At 44.1% G+C, this 10,880-nt stretch overlaps 1 pseudogene; it reads left to right on the top strand.

Moving 5' to 3' along the window:
• Positions 1–9,174: 9,174 nt before the first annotated feature.
• Positions 9,175–9,802, top strand: LOC139021617 (glycolipid transfer protein-like; annotated as a pseudogene).
• The last annotated feature ends 1,078 nt before the right edge of the window (positions 9,803–10,880 follow it).

The following is a 10,880-nucleotide window of genomic DNA, read 5'->3' as shown; positions in this document are numbered from 1 at the left end:
AGAACATTTGCACATGCTTGCAGACGAAATTTCATCGTACTTTCCAAATCTACCTGACACCCCATTTGCACTTGCCAGAAGCCCATTCACAGTCAAAGTTGAAGATGTTCCTGAGACAGCACAAGAGGAGTTCATTGAACTTATTAACAACGATGCAGCGAGAACTGATTTCTCTACAATGCCAGTTACAAAATTCTGGATCAAGTGTTTGCAGTCATATCCTGTTCTGTCTGAGACTGTGTTATGCCTTCTTCTTCCATTTCCAACAACATATCTTTGTGAAACAGGGTTTTCCAGCTTGTTGGTTATCAAGTCTAAATACAGAAGTAGACTTGTTGTGGAAGATGATCTTCGTTGTGCTCTTGCAAAGACTGCCCCAAGAATTTCTGATCTGGTGAGAAAGAAGCAATCTCAACTTTTGCACTGACGTTGGCTTTTTACGCATACTGTCGCAAAATGTAGCAATGTAGTTTACTGTTGTTATACTGTTACCCATGCTACACCATGCTTCAAGACAAAATTTCATTTATTTGTAATTAGAAATAAATATTTCACAATATATAATTACATATTGTTTTTGTGATTAATCACTATGCTTTAATAATGTTCATTTTGTAACAATGAAAATACATCCTGCATATCAGATATTTACATTATGATTCATAACAGTAGCAAAATAACAGTTATGAAGTAGCAACAAAAATAATTTTATGGTTGGGGGTCACCACAACATGAGGAACTATATTAAAGGGTTGCGGCATTAGGAAGGTTGAAAACCACTGCCCTAGTGAGTAATGATGTTGAACTAAAGACTATGGACCAATGTGTATGCACTTATCTACCATATTTTGTTGTGAAAGAGCCACTCAAATATTTGGCCCATTTTGAATTTTTTAGTTTCCTTTTATTGTTTTAGAGTTCTGCATACATTCTGGATGTAGTTTCTCTGATTTTTTTCTATTGTTCCCTTTTATCTATTTCATTGATTTCAATCTAATTTTTACTCTTTTGCTTACTTTGTCTTTAGATTCTTTTTCTAGTTTGTTAGGATAGAAAATGTGGTCATTGAATTGAGAACTTACTTTTTTAACTCTCAGTGTTTAATGATATGAACTTCCCCTTTAACACTGCCTTAGATGCATTTCACAACTTTTGATATGCTGTGTTTTCATTATCATTCAGTTCAAAATACAAATTTTTAATTTTTATTTCCTCTTTGACCAGTGAGTTATTATTTTTTATTTTGAGGGGAGACAAGCCATGAATATTTAGGAGCACAGTTCAGAGAAAATTGATGTAAATGAGGAGCTGAGCACCCCGTGGGCTGGCTTCAGAGCAGGTCATGGAGAGTGAGGGGAAGACTGAGCAGAAAGGAGGGCTCTGGGCCCCAGTGGTCATGTGAGAGAGTAGTATTTCCAGAGGAGGGTTTTGACACACGTGATAAAATACAGAATCCATCTGAGTCCACATACATCGGGACACTGTTTACTGGGGAATTGAAATATAAACAGACTTGAAAATGTGTAAAACCAGAGCCACAGCCCCAGGAAGACTGTTTCTGCATGGGCCTGAGAGGAACAGGCAGTATTGAGTGGGTTGGAGGTAAAAATGCAGAAAGAGAGGAAATAAACAATCCTACACACACTAAAGAGGACTGATAAATTGCAAGACACTGTGACCTTCTCCATTTGTGATTTTTCCCCATAAGGTTGTATTCTCTGTACTAAGTGAGGAGGATGCTCTTGAGCTGGGAAACCCCGTAGACTTTCCAAAAGCTTTAATCTCCCTGCACAGAAGGAGGCCAAAGGCTGATGTAGAAAAATGGAAGACATTTTAAAATGAAAGAAAATGAAAAGCAGCATTCATACAAAACAACTCTAAACAGAAAAGAGAAAACAATGATCACTCTTATTAAGCTTGCAAACATTTCCTTAAAGTGAAATAAAAGAGCAAAACAGTAACGCAATACTCTCCAACAGGAATTAAATATTGTTAAATAAACATCTACAGGTATTAAAAACACCTTGATTCAATATTTAACACTGATTCAAAATGAATAAGAAAAATGAACCAAAAACATTTAAAATGAAAAAAAGGATGAAATTCTTCAGAAAAGAATTTGAAGATAAAGGACACATAATCTAAGAAATGAAGATTAAATTAAAAGCGCCAAAGGATAATGAACTGATATAATACAACAGAAAAAAGTAAATACAATTAAGAAAGAGGTTAGAAGAATCAGAAAGATAAATTTAAAAGATAAGCAAAGAAGATCCAAAATATCTCTTATGTATTGGAATCTCTGAAGAAGAAAAACAAAATATGTATTGAAACTAATATTTAAACTATAATCCAAAAATGTGTAATATAAAATATCTATCCTATATAATAAAAGGCCAGCAACCATAAGCGTAATGACCGGAATGACCGCTTGACCAGTCACTATGAGATGGGGAGCCAGCAAGGGGAACCTGGTGGCTGGCGGTGGCTGTGGGGTGAGACGAGGGCTGCCAAAGGCAACCAGGTGGCTGGCAGCTGAGGAGGGGCAGGACCTGGGGCCGACTAAGGGAACTGGGTGGCTGGCTGCAGAGGTGGGGCAGGACCGGGGACTGGCAAGTGGGTGGAAGATGGGCCTGATTGCAGGCTAAGCCCAGGGACCCTACCCGTGTACGATTTTGTGCACTCAGCCTCTAGTCTACACATAAACATGTTACACTGTCTGCTTGGAAAATTGATCAGCAGTGATCAGCTCTGGGCTTTCACCTGGTGCAACTTTTAGATGTTAAAGATAAGAAAACAATCATCGGGCCTAGAGGCAGGAAAGACCACAGCTGACCAGGGACAGAGAAGCAGGTGGCATCAAACTCCTTCCCAGCAGCCAACAAGCAGGAACAAAGGGAACCCAGAAAGGAAAGCATTAGCAAGGACTTTTTATGGCCAGACACGCTGTTCTCCATGAGCCACAGCTATAAAAACTATTTTAAATATTAAAAGACCCAGGGAACCTTGTGATCAGACACCTTCCTGAAGGACCTGAGAGATGAGCTTCATCCCCACCAGGAGCCACTGGGGAGCTTTGGCCAAAGGCTGGTGGTGAGCCCTGCAAGCCAGGCTGCCCCAGGACCACAGTGGGGCTCAGCCCAGCTGGGCAGACTGAAACCAGCCAGGCCAGGATGGTTTCTGGTAGTGCTGCCTGTGTTGAGCTGCTAAATCTTATTTTAAAATATGTTTTAGAGAGAGAAAGAGAGAGAGATCATTGATGTGTGAGAGATGGAGCCCACACCTGGGCCTGGGCCCTGACTGGGAATGAAATCCGTGACCTCCTGCTAAATGGGATGACACTCAACCACTGAGTCACACTGGCCAGGACAAGTTGCTAAATCTTTTTAAAAAAGCAGAAGATAAGTTCTCCGTGGCTTCCTTCCATAGTGTGGCTGCCTACGCTGGCAGACCAGTGGGTAGCAGAGAGGAAGGCAGGAGCGGCTAGGCAGCAGCCCCATGAGAATGCGTTGAGGCCCGGAATCCCAGTCACACAGACAGGAGCGGACGTGCTCAGAGGAAACCCCAACGAAGGTGAGGAGGTCCCATTTCCTGTGCTCTCCCCACTGGTGTCTGAATGTCTCTGTATGGACATGGCATGACATGGCAGTGTTCTGTGCCTTTCTTGTGCTAAGTTTGGGGGGCAATGTGTTCTTGGAATTTCACAGAGGCCTCAGCTCGCACAGTGCCCTGGAGCAGGAGCAGGAGCAGGAACAGACATGGTGAGCCTGCCGGGTGAGCCTGTGGGGTGAGCCTGTGGGGTGAGCCTGGACGGGGTGAGCCTGTATGGTGAGGCTGTGGGGTGAGCCTGTGGGGTGAGCCTGGATGGGGTGAGCCTGTAGGGTGAGCCTGTGGGGTGCGCCTGTGGGGTGAGCCTGGACGGGGTGAGCCTGTATGGTGAGCCTGTAGGGTGAGCCTGTGGGGTGAGCCTGGACGGGGTGAGCCTAGACAGAGTGAGCCTGCAGGGTGAGCCTGTGGGGTGAGCCTAGACAGAGTGAGCCTGGATGGGGTGAGCCTAGACAGAGTGAGCCTGCGGGGTGAGCCTGTAGGGTGAGCCTGTGGGGTGAGCCTGTGGGGTGAGCCTAGACGGAGTGAGCCTGGATGGGGTGAGCCTGGGCGGGGTGAGCCTGTGGGGTGAGCCTGGATGGGGTGAGCCTGTGGGGTGAGCCTGGACGGGGTGAGCCTGGATGGGGTGAGCCTGTGGGGTGAGCCTATGGGGTGAGCCTGTGAGGTGAGCCTGGATGGGGTGAGCCTGGACGGGGTGAGCTTGCGGGGTGAGCCTGTGGGGTGAGCCTGGACGGGGTGAGCCTGCGGGGTGAGCCTGTGGGGTGAGCCTATGGGGTGAGCCTGTGAGGTGAGCCTGGACGGGGTGAGCCTGGACGGGGTGAGCCTGTGGGGTGAGCCTGTGGGGTGAGCCTATGGGGTGAGCCTAGACGGAGTGAGCCTGGACGGGGTGAGCCTGGACAGGGGGAGCCTGCAGGGTGAGCCTGCTGGGTGAGCCTGTGGGGTGAGCCTAGACAGAGTGAGCCTGGATGGGGTGAGCCTGGATGGGGTGAGCCTGTGGGGTGCAGGCTCCTTCCCTCCCTCCCTTTGTGGTGAGCTGCCCGCTACCTGGCACTGGTAGTAAGTACTGTGAGCTTGTCAGAGGGCAGCTCCCTCTGCATCTCTAAAGTGAGTCTCAGACTTAACAGATGACTTACCTGCAGATCCTGATAAAAGCAGATACTGGTTCTGAAGTCTGGGGCCTGAAGTTCTTCATCCAACAAGATCTCAAGTGATGTCCATGCCCTGGTCCCTGTGGGCACTACAGTATGCTCAGCTCCCTCCCAAGGGTTTGCCAGGGAATGCTTGCTGGTGTCCCCTGGCCAACAAGCATCCTGCTTCCTTCCCTGTAGATATCTAGCAAGATCGATAACCCATCCCAGTTGGGGAGAATCTCCAGAGGAAGCAGGACTAGTTTTGTCTACAGTGGTTATTTTCAGATTAAATCTCCCTTTTCTTCATCTTTTCAGGAAATCTCGTGAGCCATGAGTCAGTTATTCACACCTGCCTTGGAGTTTTTAATGCTTTCTTACTCATCCTATATAATAAAAGCCTAATATGCTAAGTGTCTGGTCATCTGGTCATACGTTCAACCAATCAAAGAGTACTATGGTAATGATATGCTAAGGCCACTCAACTGCTCGCTATGATATGCACTGACCATCAGGGGGCAGATGCTCCAACTAGTAGGGTCCGGCCGATCAGGACTGAGCAAGATGGGCTGGACATGCCCTGGAGCCCTCCTGCGGTCCTTGCCCTGATGGCCAATCTCCTGCATCCCTCCCTGGCCCCAATCATGCACTGGTGGGGGTCCCTTGGGCTGGCCTGTACCCTCTTGCAATTTGGGACCCCCTCGGGGGATGTCAGAGAGCCGATTTCAGCCCTATCCCACAGGCCAGGCCGAGGGACCCCACTGGTGCAAGAATTTGTGCCTCAGGCCTCTAGTTGTATAGATTCAAGACAGGGCTAGGTAAATTTATTTTCAAGACATCAGTAGGAATATAACATAGTAAAATTCAACAACAGCAATATTCTAGTTGATCTTGATTGTTCATCATAATTACATGGGGCCTCTTATTTTATTTATTTATAATTTAAAATGTTTAATTACCCTTGACATTCAATATTACATTAGTTTCAGGTGTACGTCATTTAGAACTTATTAAGTGATGACCCAATACACCTGGCACCATACATAGTTATTACATTACTAGAGACCCGATGCATGAAATTTGTGCAAGAGAAGGCCTTCCTTCCCCCGATTGCTGGCACTGGCTTCCCTCTGGCACCCAGGACCCAGGCTTCTCTCGTGGCCCTGGTTTCATCAGGAAGGTCGTTCGAAAGGATGTCTGGAAGGACATCCAGTCTAATTAGCATATTACACTTTTATTATTATAGATTACTGACTGTATTCCCTGTGTTGTACCTTACATCCCTGTGACTATTTTGTAACTGCCAATCTGTACTTTTTAATCCCTTCACCCTTTTCACCCACTCCCCTAACCCCGCCCCATCTGGCAACCATCAGTTTGTTCTCTGTATCAATAGGTTTGTTTATTTTGTTTTTTAGATCCCACATATAAGTAAAAGCGTATGCTTATTGTTTTTCTCTGACTTATTTCACTTATCATCATGTTCTCCAGGTCCATCCATGTTGTCACAAATAGTAAGATTTCATTCTCTTTAATGGCTGAGGAGTATTCCATTGTCTATTTGTACCACATCTTCTTTAATTGCTTGTCTTTCAACTGGGGCATTTAATCCATTTATATTTAAAGTAATTATTGATAATTGTGCAGTTAATGTCATTTTCTTTATTGTCTTCTGATTGTATTTGTAGTTCTTATTAGTGACTTTCTGTAGTGTTATGTTGGATTCATTTATCTTTATTTCTTGTATATCTCTGGTAGATATTTGTTTTGTAGTTAGCATGTATCTCATATATGCCAAGCTATGCTTATAGCCGTCTATTTTAAGTTGATGGTCATTTAAGTTTGAACACATTCTACTAGTAAAATCTCTACCATTTTTATTCATTTACTCCACATTTTGTTATTATTTTTTAATTTCTTTTGTGTTTATGTGTGTGTGTGTTTGTATCCCTTAATTTACTGTTGTAATTACATGTAATCTTCCTACTTTTGCCTTTTAGTGTTGGTTAATCCATTGCTTTTATTATGTGTTTACTTTAAAAAAATGCAGCTTCCTAGGACTCGTCTCAGAGAAACTGAGTCAGAATGTGGGCTGTGACAGGCACCTGCATTTTTAAAACATCGTGGGTGATGCTGAGGCATGTCAGCTAGAGAACACTGCTCTGCAAATGAGTCCCTAGATTGTATAACTGGTGGTACAAGGCCAAACAGACAAAAATGGACAAAATAATAAGAATATTGAAGATTCAAACAACCCAGTTAACAAGCTTGATCTAATGGAGAAATATCGAACTGTGTACTCAGTAACTGGAAAACACACATTCCTTTTCAAACACATGTGTGATACCTGAACTGTCCACATACTAAGATATTGATCATGTCTCAACAGGTATGCACACCATATTCATATGAACAATACAATTATATTGTGTTTCAACAACAAAAACATTTTTATTAAAAAACTCCACATGTTCAGAAATTAGAAATATACTTCAAAACAAAGATAAAATCATAATGAATATTAGGAAATGCTTAGAATAAAAAAATAAAACTACTAAATATTGACATTTGTGGGATGAAGAGAAGTGGTGATTCCAGCTCATCTTAGGAGGAAAGAAAATCTGTAAACTAAGACTATAACTTAAGAAATTTAAAAGTGAGTAACAGACTAAGAACAAAAAGAACAGAGAAAAGGAAATATAATGCAAATGCAAAGTTGGCTCTTTAAAAAGATCACTTAAAAATATTTAGAAAGATTTAAAAAAAAGAGCAAAAAAAGCATTATTAAAAATTAAAGAGAGCATGCCTAAATGTAGAAAAAATAAAATACATAAATGGACTTCTCTATAAATTTGAAAATCAAAACAAGATTACCAGAAAGTACAATTTATCAAAATTAAGAAAAAATGAAAACCAACAAAATTAAGCTAATCACTAAAATATTCCCCTGTTCAGAAGACAGAAAAACAATGAGAATAAGAAAAAAGGCCAAAGAAATTTTACATTTGAATTAGAATGAACACTCAAGTAATGCATAATTCTAATAGTATGTATATTCTACTACATAATATAATCTTTATTTATAATAATAATAAAATCCCATGAGGACAGCACAGAAAAGAAAGTCATAGGCCAATCTCACTCATAAACATAGAAGGAAAAATCTTCAGATATTTGTTAAATGAAACCATAGTATATAAAAATATAATGTATCATGTTTAGTAGGAACTACCTATGGAAAACTTGGGTGATTTAACATTAGAACATTATTACTGTATTTCATCACATTAAAGAAATAAAGGATAAAACTACATGAATACATACAGACATCCACAGTGTCAGTGCGCATTCAGTAATACAAATTCCCCCCAAACTAGAAAATACTGGTAATAGAAACTTCCTGAATCTGATAAAGGGTATCTATGAACAATTTACTGCATATAATGTATTCAGTAGTTTAAGTCAAGAACCATTTGTCAGAAGCAATAGAAGTAGGTTTAAACTTGTACTGAAAGTCCTAGCAAGAGCTGTCAGATAAGAAAAAAATAAAAAATTATAAAAGTAGTAGAAATCTGTTATTTATGTACTAGAGGCCCGGTGCACAAAGTTCATGCATGGGTAGGGTCCGTAGGCCTGGCTGGAGATCAGGGCCGATTGGGGCCTTCCTTCCCCTAGCTGCTGGCAGCCAGGAGGGGCATTCCTTCCCTGGCTGCCGACTGCTGGCCGGGCTCTTCCTTTGTTGCACACCACTCCCTGGTTGTCAGCAAACATCATAGTGAGCAGTCAAACTCCTGGTTGGTTGAACTCCCAAGGGAGCAATTTGCATATTAGCCTTTTATTATATAGGATGATATATATATATATATATAGTTATATATATAACTATATATATAAAAAGCCAGTGTCCATAACAACCATGACGACCAAATGACTGGTCACTAAGAGGTGCATTGAGCACCTCTTGGTCCAATCACCCCGGCCCTCAGGCTCAGATTGATCAGGGGATGGCTAACAGGGGAGCAGGGGTGAGTGGTGCCATGGGGACTGGCGAGTGGGTGGAAGACAGACCTCTTGGTCCCTCCTCCCGGTCCTCAGACTCTGATCAATCAGTGGCAGTGGCAACTGGTGAGTGGAAGACAGACCTCTCAGTCCATCCCCCCGGCCCACAGGCTCCGAATCATTAGGGGATGGCTAACAGGGGAACTGGGGTGAGTGGGACTGGTGATCAGGTGGAAGGCAGACGTCTTGGTCCCTCCTCCCCGGCCCTCAGGCTCCAATTGATCAGTGGCAGTGGTGGGGCAGAACTGGGGACTGGTGAACAGGCAGAACATGGTCCTGATGGTAGGCTAGGTGGTCCGTCCAGAGTAGGTTTGGAGTATGCTGGGGAAGAAAGAGGAAGATTTGATTAGAAAACGGCATCACCGCCAGCCTTGACCCTGAAATGGAGCTGCTGGCCGAGCACCTGCTGAAGCCACTGCCTGCAGACAAGCAGATCGAGACCGGGCCCTTCCTGGAGGCAGTGTCCCACCTGCCACCCTTCTTCGATTGCCTTGGGTCCCCAGTGTTATGCCTATCAAGGCAGACATAAGTGGTAACATCACGAAAATCAAAGCTGTGTACAACACCAACCTGGCCAAGTTCCGGACCCTGCAGAACAACCTGGAGGCAAAGAAGGAAATGTATGGGGCAGAGTGGCCCAAAGTGGGGGCCATGCTGGCACTGATGTGGCTGAAAAGGGGCCTCCGCTTCACCTAGGTCTTCCTGCAGAGCATCTGCGATGGGGTCGGGATGAGAGCCACCCCAACCTCATCTGTGTCAATGCCACCAAGGCCTAGGAGATGGCGCTCAAGAAGTACCACGGCTGGATCATGCAGAAGATCTTCCAGGCAGCACTGTGTGCCACGCCCTACAAGTCTGACTTCCTAAAAGCGCTCTCCAAGGGCCAGAATGTGATGGAGGAGGAGTGCCTGGAGAAGGTCTGCCTGTTCCTGGCCAACTACACGGCCACCATTGACGTCATCTACGAGATGTACACCAAGATGAATGCTGAGCTCAACTACAAGGTGTAGGCGTGCCCCCGGCCGGCACTCCCAGAAACAGACAAGCCAGAATCACTGTGAAGCAAGGTGGCAGGCCGCCTTGGCCTGCATCCCCCAGAGTGGCCCAAAGTCTGGCGGGGGTTGCAGGGGGCAGCCCTGGTTTCTGAAAAGTCATTTTTGGGGTATATCCTAACAGAGCAATAAATAACCACCCTCTTCTGCATCACCTTTAATTTCACAGCAGCACAGACCGACTGCCTTCATTTCAGTGTGATGAAAATCAGTGAATGTTGCTAATAAGTCAAGTCCTAGGGTTTTCTGTCCCCGGTCCCCACGTGGTGCGTGACCCTGGGGGAGCCCTGTCATTTTAAAAATGAGGATCTGGTGCAGTGATGTTTTGGGCCATGTAAGAACCACAAGGAGTCTGGTTTGAAATTATACAGGATTTTTTTTAAAGCAGACTGCTGTGTGCTCTCCTGTGGTTGCACAGCCCAGTGTCACAGCGCTGTCAGTAGAGACCCCACTCTTTCTACTGTCTTTTTCTAGACAGTTTTTTATAGTTGAAAACAACCAGCAAGGCTTTGGTGACCTTGACCAAGGGGACTGTATTTCAAAGCTATCAGGTCTGAGGAACGGACCCAGATGACTGAGTTGGCATTCTTCTGCATAAGTGTTTCCTTCAGGCACAGCCTACCCCACCTGAGAAACTACCCATCACGTGTGTTCTCTCAGAGGGGAGGCCACAACCCTCCCGATGCCGAGACCCAAGGAAACACCTCGCTGCCGTAACTGTCCCTCCTGGCACTCACAAGAGCTGTATTTTGAAAGTGTTGGGGTGATAGAGGGACCCCAAAAGAATTCATGTGTGTTAAAAACCCAATGAAGAATAATTGGTGATTTTTATGCAAACACTAAATAATTCTTAGTAAATAAATCTCTATTTTGGAATCACACACACACACACAAAAAAAAAAAAAAACAACAAAAAAACTTTGGAGACAGTGAAGGGCAGTTTGTCCAGACTGTTGAGAGCTGAGAATTAGAGTTTAATTGGCATAGAAATCCTGCTAATACACCTGATACCTGACATCTGAACACTCTACTTTTA

The sequence above is a fragment of the Myotis yumanensis genome, unplaced genomic scaffold (assembly GCF_028538775.1).
Source record: "Myotis yumanensis isolate MYYU_CA2020_CCGP unplaced genomic scaffold, mMyoYum1.0.hap1 SCAF_13, whole genome shotgun sequence".
Taxonomy (NCBI): Eukaryota; Metazoa; Chordata; class Mammalia; order Chiroptera; family Vespertilionidae; genus Myotis; species Myotis yumanensis.
The sequence above is the reverse complement of the archived record's forward strand: the minus strand, read 5'-3'. Positions and strand labels throughout refer to the sequence as shown.